At 41.4% G+C, this 11,943-nt stretch overlaps 1 pseudogene; it reads right to left on the reverse strand.

Annotated features, from left to right (window-relative positions):
• Window positions 1-256: 256 nt before the first annotated feature.
• On the reverse strand, window positions 257-2,133 carry LOC148011977 (cytokinin hydroxylase-like; annotated as a pseudogene).
• Window positions 2,134-11,943: the final 9,810 nt, after the last annotated feature.

Raw genomic sequence — 11,943 nt, forward strand, 5'->3', positions numbered from 1 at the left:
TTTGGTACAAACAAGAAGGCTTTTCGTAGTATAACTCCTCTTTTTAAAAGTGTTTTTCTCATCCATAAGAAATTATATCATGTGATTTCTAGGACATGCATGATTAGTTCAAAAATACTAAACTTGAAGTTTTTAAAAGAATCTTAGGGAATCTTCTGAGGAGAAACATGCAATTTGCTCAAAAGCTTTGTAACTATGTTTCCTACATTTCAATATAAAAGTGAGAGAGAGAGAGAGAGAGAGAGAGAGAGAGAGATTACCATAAAAGGAAACACTATTCTATGAATGTGCACATAAGCACACATATAGGTGCACATGTATATACTAAACACGGAGAAGGGTGTCATACATAAAACAAGAGATCATGGGGTTGATAGCTCTAAACCTTTAAGCAATGGGGTGGATGAGCATCCTAAAGCCACCAGCATTTGGGGGTAGCACAGCATTGGGCCACTTGGGTGTTGGGTGGCTGTGTAATGGTTCGAAGGAGAAGGTGTCGTAGAGACGCATCAATAGTGGTGGCCCCGCCCGATTGAAGAGGCTTTGCCCGATACATTGTCGCGGCCCTGCCGTGAAGGGAATGTAGGACATGAGTGGTGGTAGTTTTTGGCCCTCCGCCCAACGGTCCGGGTTGAACACGTGTGCATTCTTATAGTAAATTGGATGATAGTGTAGCGCAATGATGGGGATGACTAGGACTTTCCCCTTGGGGATGGGTCCATAACCCTCCACATAGTCATCACCCTTTGCTCGCCTTGTTATCACATTGGCTTGTGGGTACATTCGATTTGTCTGTAGGCACACATTTTTGAAAAAGTTAAGGTCCTTGGCCCTTGTTGACCTAGCTGCCCTCTCGCCCCACTTTAGGTCATTGGACACCAAATGCACCGCCCACCCCAGTGCATTGGCTGCTGTCGTTGCCCCCGCGAACAATACATTTTTCACTGTATCATGCAATTGCACACTATCCACGCTTGCTATAGCCTCTTGCAATTCTGATAGGGGTGATCCTGCACCCCTTTCCTTGATGATTTCCTCCACCACTTTGTTGAGGCCTCTTATAAGAGCTCGCACATCACTTCGATAGAGCTTGTAGAGTGGTAATAGCTTGGCAGGGACAAACCCCACCACTGCTGAGTATCTCTCAAGCTTGGACACCAGGTGATGCACATGGTGGAATTTTTCCATGCTCAACTCTATCCCAAATGCGAATTTGTAGAGCACTTTGAAGAAAATTTCATTCAAATCCATGTACAGGTCTACCTCATGGGTGGCCTTCCCATTAGCCACCATCTCTTTCCATTCTCTAAGCTTCTTGTCCGTCTCCTCGAGGACCAGGTCCTCAAAGGCTTGAATTCTCTCGGCTTGCTTGGTGTGCGGGTTCAAAACTTGGTGGGAGGGTAGGTGGTCATCCTCATCGAGGGCGCCGAGAATTGCCGCGAGGTCCCACGACCTCGCCCATGAGCCTGGCAGCTCGCCCCCCTTTGTCATAGTTGGAGGCATTCTGCACCAAGCAGTGCTTGACGACGTTGAGGTTGAAGACCACAAGGTTGTACTTGCCGATGGGGAAGGTCTCGTCACCTTTGGAGAGCTTCTCTCGCAGCAGAAGAAAGGCGGTAGGCCCATGCATTTTGAAGAAGGTGGCGAGGCGAAAAGAGGACAGGGACATCTTCAAAGCAGAGAGGTGTTTGTAGACGAGGATGGGCAGTGCGGCTAAGAGGGCGAGTGTGAGGTGGGGGGTGTAGCCCAGGCGACAGGCCAAGGTGACATAGGCGCAAAGGCTCACCGTCATCACGGCTACAGTGACAAACATGGTGGCGGCAGGGGAGGCTACACCAGCAGCAACTCAATCATATACAGACACAGAGTACACGCCCAGCCCACACACTCCCGTACACGCTCACAGATGCACCCACACCCAGGAGTGCTCCGATTTGCAAGCGAAGGGGAAGACTGGAGCTTGTAAATTTTATAGTGGGTAGCACGTGCTCCGGGGCTGGGAGCACTCATCAGCAAACCAACATATGCATATGCTCCGTATTCTACTATTTTTCGCATTGAGAAAACAACACACGGGCTTCACGCCTTCACATCTCACGACACACTGAAACTTGATAGTATAGCAGGCTGCAGCGCTGCCAGTTGGTTCCTGAATCCTCACAATGAAACTTAATAACTTATATTCACTGGTGAACGTCGGGGCCTCGTTGAGCGCGTCTTAAGAAAAACTTATTAACGAGTCACTCATGTCCATATCCCTGTCCCGTAACGAGCTATGTCCAATACGACAGTCTGGACCATGCTTCACGCCACATTGCCTTTTGCGCACCGCCCTACACGGGCTTCACGCTGTCACAGATCACGACATCCTGATATTTGATAAATTGAAAGCATAGTGCCAGTTGGTTCCTCACGATAAAACAAAATAACTTATATTCACCGATCAACGTCGAGGGGCCTCATTAAGCGCGTCTTAAGAAAAAATCATTAACGAGTCACTTATGTCCACATCTCGGTCCCGTAACGAGTTATGTCTAATAGGACTGCTCATAGGAATCTGGACCATCTATTTACGAGATTCACGTCACGTTGCCATTGCAGCTGCTGCTTCACTCGTTTTCATGTGCACTCGGCATGAAAACGATGTATTACACTAAGAACGGTACTACGGGGCTTGGAAATTGGAATATGTACTACCATGGCGAGCATGCACATGAGAACTCTATATTAGTTTGCAAAGGACGAAGAAGAGAATGCCTTTAAACCGATACCACGAAGGATAAGATGTTTGCTTATGAACTCGTAATCTTTACGGACAAGTTTTTTGGCATGTGTAATACTATTATTACTATAGTGATCACTTTGATCAACAATCTTCTTTAGCACGTGAAATCTAAAAAATAACAATTTTTACAAATATCAAAGCCCAATTCTTGTGGATTCTCCATTTTGTTAAAACTTGGTAGTTGGGGCACCACATCAAAAAATGTACAGGCATTTTGATTTCTTACAATTATGGATGTCTTGGTTACATGGCATATAATTGTTCTTTGGAACCTATGCATGGAATGGAGTATTGCTAAAAGTAGAATTCTGGTATTGTGTAGTTTGTAGCTTGAAATGACATTTTATGTCTTTAAACAAGTGTCCCTCGAGCATCAGATAGATAGGTTCTTTTTCATCGTATATTTTAATAGATATACCTCAGATCCTAACTTGTATGCTTATAGGGATGGCGAAAAGTTAATAATATTTTTCCTTTATATGGATGATCTTCTTACTACACATGGCTATAACAATAAAATCCATCACACTCAATGAACTTTGAGCTTTGAGTTTGAGATGGACTTACGATTATTGCTATGAGGATCCTATAGTGCTAAGGTTTGATCATCACCTTTACATTGCCATTGCCAAAACTCTAGTGTTTTATATAGCACCAAACATATTAAAATCCAATATTACTATATGTGTGATTTAATCAAGGATGGGTTAGTAGAATTGGTCTTTACTATTCAATAGAGACAATGGAGCATATATCTTTACCAAAGCTCCTATGAAGGATCTACTTTGAGTTTGTCTTTAGAAAATAGGCGGAGAATATAGTTCACCTGTACATGGATATTTGGAAGGGGTGTTAGACATGCCCAATTCTTTTTCAAGTATCACCACTGATTTATGGTTTTCAAAGTTGTAAGGCCCTCATTATGAAAAGAAGCCATGTGTGAACCTAGAAATTTGTCATGTCTTATATCTCAAATGAGTTCTATATGACCCAATGGTAGAAAGGAAACCTTTATGGATCTACCTAGTCTAGTTAAGCTCCTAGCATCTTAAGGCACATTGCAGGGGTCTTAAGGAAGCTAATAACCCTAATCCAATGGTAAAAGATATATTTCTTGGAATAATCCTTAGTTGCTTGGAGAAGTTCCATAATATGCTAGGTTGGACAAGTTGATATATTTGAGCTATGAAAGCAAGACCCCTCCAAATCCATAGTCAATCTACTATTCACCTAGTCAGAGCTCTTTCGACTTGTGTTCATCTATTCATCTATCATGTATCTAGATTTCCATCTAAGCTTCACAATGGCAGCGTTATTGAGAGGTAAATTGTTAGGCTTAAAACTAATCAACTTTTGAGATTATGATTTTATAGATGAAAGCAAAAAGATATTATAGACAATACAAGTATACAAGTGAGAAATCAAAATGTATTCTATATGACTTGTAAAGATCATTTGCTTCAATCCCTGTACATCTTCATTATTATTTTTAAACTTGCAATGCTATGACCAAGATGATAGACCAATCAATTCAATACTTTTGAGATGATAACACAAACCCAAATACTAAAATCCAAAAATCTAGTGACTACAATGTATTAATCTGTACATAAATTATATATGTAGGACCTTAAAAAATGGCGAATATAACCATATAACACACTGAAATCAAGTCAAACCAAAGAAATTGTGAATTTCTTAAGCAAAGCTTCAAAAATCTAATATATTTAACATAAAATCCCTCCATTCTTTCACCTAGAGAGGTAGGAATAGAGAGAGCACATTTTCCCACAAAATCTCTTTTTTTGGGTACCTAGCATGCATGAGATAACACCCTAATCAAGGGAGATCCTTTGCAAACTCTAATTATGGCACTCTAGCCATGCAAATCTCTATGTAATAGTAGTATAATAATCCTAAATCTCACCCAAATATATAGCATATATGCATCCACACATATATTGAAGTTCTTCCCTTCATGTGTTTTGCTATGCTTTTCCTATGTTTGAGTTCTCACCAAAAGCTTATCATAAAGATAGAGTTCCTGCTATATGTTTTTTCCATGTTTGTTAGCACCTAGATCAGGCCCCAAATTTGTACCATGAAACATAGAGGAGATTTTGGAATCAATGGACCATATCCTTCATCACCTAAACTTAGGTTGTGGATACTAAAATGACCACTCAAATGTATGGCAATCGATATTTGACCTATTTGGTTTCAATTGATACTTTGAAACTCCTAATATACATTGTTAGGTGAAGTAAAACTATCAAAAACTCTGAAATTCACATCCCATAGACATGCATATGAAATCCCAAAAGGAATAGAGATCCTATAAGGTTTAAACATTGTCAAGTGTTTTTGCAGAATTCAAAACCCCTAGAAAAACTGTAGATAGGTTGGATTTTTTGTAGTTAGATTGTTTGTGTGATAGTTTTTCTTGTTGTTTTGTAGTTGGATTTTATGTGTTTGTCTAGCTTAGATTTGTAGGATGATGACGATGCACCTTGCCAACAACTATCAATCTTGTAGCCCATTCAAAACTCTGAGGATTCCTGTTATGTGACGTTCATGGATGTTTCCTCGAAAGACCAATCCTCGAGTAGCCAAGAAGTAACTAATCTCCAAACCAAACCCGACACAACCCTGATACCCCTTCAACACCCTAAGGAGTCAGTCCATTTCCCACTGAAAAAGGAAGTTGGTTGTAATGGAGCATCAGAAGAGGAAACAACTCCCTTGAAGGAGTCGGATCTCTATCTAGAAGCAATTCGTGGGACCTTCATCTGTGAAGTGGAAGGATAAAAGCAATTAACATTCCTCGATGCACATGATACTAAATGTCACTTGAAGGTTGGTGTCAATCTTCCAAAAGAAGAATTGTCTATCTTGCATGACCTTCTGCAGGAGAACTTGGATGTGTTTGCATAGTCCTATAAAGATTTGAAGGGGATTGATCCAATGATATGTCAATATCACATCGATTTAGAGCAGCCTAATGTGAAGCCAGTAAAGCAAAGACAGAGGCATATGAATCCAAATTACTCTGCCCTCATATGATGTTTCACTTGAAAGTCAGGGTGCAGGTCTAAAACGCCAGGCAGTTGTATTCGAGGAGTTTTTGTATGATCAAGAATGAAATATGATAAGAGACAACACCCTAAAATGGCGGCTAATGTTTGATCCTATTGTTCTTTGGTTGTTCCCTTAGTATTAATGTTGTTCTCTTTCAATTTATTCAACTAATGATGGCTATGGTGATAGTAAACAATGTAATATTTGATGGACAACAGTTCTATGTTGCTGAATATGATGGTGCTTCATGTTTGGGTATATTTCCTGAATGTTATATGGTAGCAATAGCTGCAAATTTATTCAGGAAGTTTTCTACAATACCGTGGTGTTTTTGAGTAGCATAATGTGTCTTGATTGTTATGGCATTCTAAGAAGCCATAACACTTTGACGATCCCTGCAAGTCTTAGAAAAATAATTTCTTGATTTAGGTGCAGATTTGGAATCAATTCTTGAGAGATTTAGGTGACATGAATGCTGATGGCATTGACGATGTATCAGGCCCTTTTATGGGCAACATTTATGTTAGGCAATTACCCTTATCATTTCAACCCTATTCTTACTAGGAGCAGATCACGAGAACTAAGCGAGGCATTAGCAAGGCAGAAACAACGCGAAGTTTTTCTTAATGATGCAGAGGTTTTTGCAACATTAGGCAGGCTGGATGAAGAATAGGCTATACTTGATAGTTAGGGTGATTAGGATGTGGATTCCTCTAGGGGGGTACAACAACCGTTTATAATTCTCATGCTATTTCTAAAGAATCTTTTCCAACTCCTCTGACTCTTGAAGTTTCACCTAATGTTTCAGAAGATGAGGAACCATCATTACCACCTAAAGATCGAGAAACTCCTCCTAAGTAAGCACTTAAAAGGCTGCAACCTATAGTGCTTGGGAGATCAGTTTCACTGAGAGCTACAACCCTTCAATCTAAGAAATCTTTAAAATTTAATCCTCTACCGCCATTGCGGAGGCCTCATAAGCCGAATATAATGAATCCAAATCAGATTGCTAACCTAAAGGTTAGAGCCTCTAAGTTTTCAAGAAAGAAAAAAGAAGACCCTGATTGTCATGTGGCCGAGTTTGAGACTAGGTGGACAACAAGTGGATTCAACCAAATGTACGGGGATCAAGTAAAAAAGCAACAATTTGTTGCAACCTTCCAGGGAAAGGCTATGGATTGGTTTGCCAGTTATGGTATGGCAGCCCTCAATTCATATGATGCTTAAAAAAAAACATTTTTAGGCATGTTCCGCAAGGACAACTTCGGGAGATATTTTAAGGAAGATCAAGAAGATCAAACAAAAGACTATGTTAGTGAAGGACTATGCCCTGAAATTCTGGAACCTATTGAACAGGCTGGCTATTGATAATACACCTTCAGTGGAGATGCAGATCACCTACTTTATGAAGGGCTTGAAAGGTAAGATTCGAAATCCCATTTCCAATGTTGAGATGGGTCAGAATGATCCATTGAATAAATTGATTAGGGCAGCTATGAGAGTCGAAAAGAGACTTGGTACCTCTAGATCTAAGAACAATAAAGATGTTGACTCTTTAGACTGATAAGATTCTAATGCAGATTTAGAATTAGATTCAGACACAGATAGCGATTACAACTCAGATTTAGATGATGATTCAAGTGACTCGGATGAGGATAACTCTAGCAAGAGGAGGCATAAGAAGAAAAAGAAGAAATCAGGATTAGCTATGACCAAAAAGAAGAAAGCAAAGGATAAAGATAAAAAGAAATCATAGGATAGCAAGTTAGATAAAATGATTAAAAAAAAGCTAAAAGATTTGGGTATTTCTGAAAGTAAGAACAAGGAAAAGAATTGTGAATATGTCAGAGAAAGGGCCATGAAACTAGGACTTGTTGGTATAATCCTAATGTCAAGATGGCACAACAGATGCCAATGATGTAGGCTAGACCAAGACCTATTCAACCAGTTGTAGTAAATCAGATTATTCCTGACACCATACCATAGAGACCATTCAGAGGACCTACAAGAATGCAGGCTAGACAGCCTTGGAAAATTTTTCAGGCACAGCAGCAAACTACCCAAATGAGAGCATGCCACTATTGTGGAGGTCAAGGACACTTTGTTGGACCAAACTATGAGATTTGGGCAAGGCATAGGAGTGAGAGAGGAATGCCAGTAGCAAGGTCTCACCATGATGGAAGACCTGTAGGAGCATCTCATCAACAGCATCCACCTGCCCCGGTTGCAGCAGTCCTTATAGAGTTACCTGATCAAGATGAAAAAAGGCAAGTCCCTAATGGTAGAGAAACTATTGGCTGTAGGAAAATTCAACAAGAGAAGGTTCAAGAAGAGGCAAAGGAGGTGTCATGTAACATTAATGCTGCAATTATGCATGTTCATTGTGATTGTTCTAATTGTCTTGAAATAGAGGAATGTCAAGGGGAACCAATGGTCTTAGCAGTAACTAGAAGTCAAGTTGGTATGAAGCTTGATTGGTAGGAACAAGAGAAGATAAGGAAAAAGGCAACAAAGGAGGTGAGAAAGATGCAAACACTTGCTAAAAAACGTGAAGCAGATCGAGTGATGATGTAGGGGATTCAGGTTTGGAAGAAACTTGACCTCTGCAGGAGCATTTCCTGAATATCAGGAGTATGTTCTTGAATAGTAGAATCAGTCTCCTGATGATCAGACGCAGTTTCGTGATAGCATAGTTGCTGAAAATTTACAACAAGGAGGCTCAGAAGAGCTATTCCAAGCTTTAGCAAAGTATTCTTTGCATTTAACCTTGGAGAAAATTTTGGATCTAATACCGAGATTTAGGGAGAAGTTACTCCTGAAGATTAGTGTAACGTGTCCACTAGAATCCTCTAGAACACGTCTTAGCAGCCCATCGGAAAGGTTGTCTAGAAAACTCCACCCGGCACTCCCATGGAATGTTGCGGGTTTTGCAATCTAGGACTTTCCGCGTCTACCACGTAACGGAAGTGTCCTGGCCGTTCCCACTTAGGATCGACCGGAATTGTTTGGTTATTTACTAACAGCGACTAGCGTCAGACCTGATCGAACTACTTTACGCAGAAACGCCTGGTCTGAAGCGGATTCATGCTGCACTTGGTTCAAGGAGAATGGGAAACGAGAGGGATGCAAGGCTCGACCTCTCTGCCAAAAGGCATAGTCCCATTCCGTTCCCCTAAAACAGCGTGAATCGGGTAATCGGTAATTCCAAGTCATCGTTCTCATTACTTGTTTCGGTGATGTTAATCATCCTTCTGTTCGTCGAAGACTTTGAGAAAAGTTCCCGGCTAACCGGGACCACCCATCCGTAGGACGGACCCATGGTCCATCCTCCGCACTTTCCTCGGTTTGTTTTAGTTATGTAATTACCTACCACATTAGTTTGACATATACAAACAGCTTCTTTGAATTAACCCTGTTATGCACCGGTTCCTTCACGTAATCTTATCACAGGACATAAAGAAAACAATGCCAAACAACTTCTTTATTATCATTTTATCCTTTTATCTTTGAAATACAAGGAGTTTCGCCCGTAGGCATATTCATAATCCGCCCGAAGGCTATCCAGTAATCCACCAGGGATCACTAATCCAAGTTTCCGCCCGTAGACTAGTATGCGGGCCTCGAGATCCAATCCCTAGTCACGTTAGTCTCTTGTGCAGGGCCCGGAAGGCGAGGGATTGACGGCCAGAGCCCCCTCTGGCACCCAAGCGTCCTCCTGCTCCAAGTAGAACTCAACGGAGAGACCTCTCGCGGCGGGTTCGGTCCACGTTCCCGGCGCGGCTAACAACCCCCTTGGTTAGGGTCAGGCAGGCAGTCGGGGGTAACTGAAGCTGCCTCTCCCTTCAGGCTTCAACCTGAAGTATTTAGATATATTTTCGTCCTTTAGTTCATTGAGCAAACAATGCAAACAGTGCTTTCCAAACTGTTACAAGCACAATCAATTTCCAATGGTCGTTTAGCTGGCAAACTGTTAAGGAGTGACTCCTTTTCTCCGAATGCAACCCGCATTCGATCCGGAATCAATTGCAACTTGGCAAGATTCCTATCATTCTTGGGTTAGGGTCATACCCTACCAATACTTTAGGTCTTGTTGTGGTAGATTCCAGCGACCATGTCGCTTTAGTTTATTGTCTGGTCATTTGCTTCAAGGCAAATACCTACTTTCCTTTTCCTTGGCAATTATTCCCCAAGAAAAGTGAGTAACAGGATGATTACTCATCCTCTTGTAAGCTAAATTCTTTCAATAACTTGCCAACCTCATTTCGAGAGATGACAAAACTCTCTTGTGGACAAATCTCAAGTCTATACAATGTTGCAACCTTTTTGCACATGCGTTGCATCATTCCACGGGATCATTCCACCCATTGAATGGCGTCCTCCGGCCAGGGAAATTCCTCTAGCCGAGTAGCAGGGTTTAGGGTATCCTCCAACCCATTCCTAATTATATTGGTCCACGGTCCTAGAAATTTGCAACTCTGTCGGAGTTTCATCATTAGAACGAATGATTCTTAGGATAAAACCTTAGATCATTTTATGCCTGAACATTCAATTGATTCGACATTTCGTGAACGTGTGTAAGATCTTTGGGTTTGCGGTTTTAGACTTGGCAACAAGTGTAAAACTAGGTCGAAATCTTATTGCACTTGAGCCATGCCCATATGAATCCTTTGTGTTTTAGGTTACTTAGACAACTCAATATACTTGTATTGCGACAAGGATGAACCTTCTAAAGGTAATAAACTACATCTAATGGAGAACAATAGTTACAACTACACCAATACGCGTAAACATGCGATTTATTGCTTTTACGCATCACATGGTTTATGATAATTTTATCTTTTCTTGGTGTAGCAAAAATGCATGATAATCTGGATATTAACTTTTCCTAAGACCTACTAATCATGCCTACAACCTTGTAGTCTATACTTTCGAATCTTATGCTTTGACGAACCATGCAACCTTTCCTAAATGCGGCTTCTGATGAATGACGTTTCCGCATGATGTCTATGTAATACGCAACATTCTCCTAGCTACAATGTAGTTGACGAAGTTTATACCAAACTAAAGCTAGTGTTAATTCATTCCATTTTACATGCTATTTGCAAGTCCATAAGATCATTTCCGTACTCTATTATTTCTTTTCGGATAATATCTTATGGTGTTAACCTTGCCTCATGAAATCATTACGAGGAGGATGTTGCCTAACATGCGGCACACGCTTATTCCTACCATGTTTAGGACGAAAGAGAATGCACTTATAAATTCCATTTCTTTGCCCTAAGTTTAGTCTCATTACTTTGATAATGTACCAAAGAAGCTACATGCAACTAGTCTTCTAAGGTGGATAACTCGTTCAAATTCATGGCATATTTCAATCTTGCCTAATGTTTCAAGAGATACTTTACCAAATGTATTTTTTTTTTTCCAATTTCCACATGCATTAAAAATTAAGCGTAAAGATGCAATCTCCCTTATGAACTAAGCGCGCCTAATCATTTCTTTATGCGAAAAAAAATCGAAAGAACCTGGACTTGAGGGGTCGGGGAGATATCCACTTGTATACTCGGGGATGAACCTCCCGCAGTCGCATCTTGTGTCCTTTTTGGGGCCATCGTAGGCGTGGTCTCGGCTTCTGGTTAGCTTTTGCGGCCTACGAATAGACTTGCCTTGGCATGCAACTTCCCGACCTTTGCCTTCTTCCCTTGTACGTAGGAGATCCCTTTACGGGATTTGGATAAATGGTGCTTGCGGAAGAGGGCTTTATGAGTTCTTTTGGCACGGAATTTATTCTTGGATGGCTTGCGGCTTTAAAAATCTTTTTGCGAAAGCCTTTTCGATGGGTCTTGTGTGGGTCTTTACGGCTTCACCTTCCCCTCTTCAAAGTCCCGGGGAGGGGTATGAATGCCCTTTGGGAAATGTGGTGGGAAGGAGGCTTAAGGAGGCCCCCCCCCTTAGAAGCTTCTAAAGAAGCTTCTAAGAAGCTTCAGCTTCTACAGAACACGTGGGGGGGGGGGGTCCGTTATCCAGGCGGCGGTCTGCGGCAGTCTGGGCGGCAGCGATGGCGGACTGGCGGCAGCGTT

The sequence above is a fragment of the Lygodium microphyllum genome, chromosome 28 (assembly GCF_053477565.2).
Source record: "Lygodium microphyllum isolate KBCC chromosome 28, Lygodium_microphyllum_v1.1.10, whole genome shotgun sequence".
Lineage (NCBI taxonomy): Eukaryota > Viridiplantae > Streptophyta > Polypodiopsida > Schizaeales > Lygodiaceae > Lygodium > Lygodium microphyllum.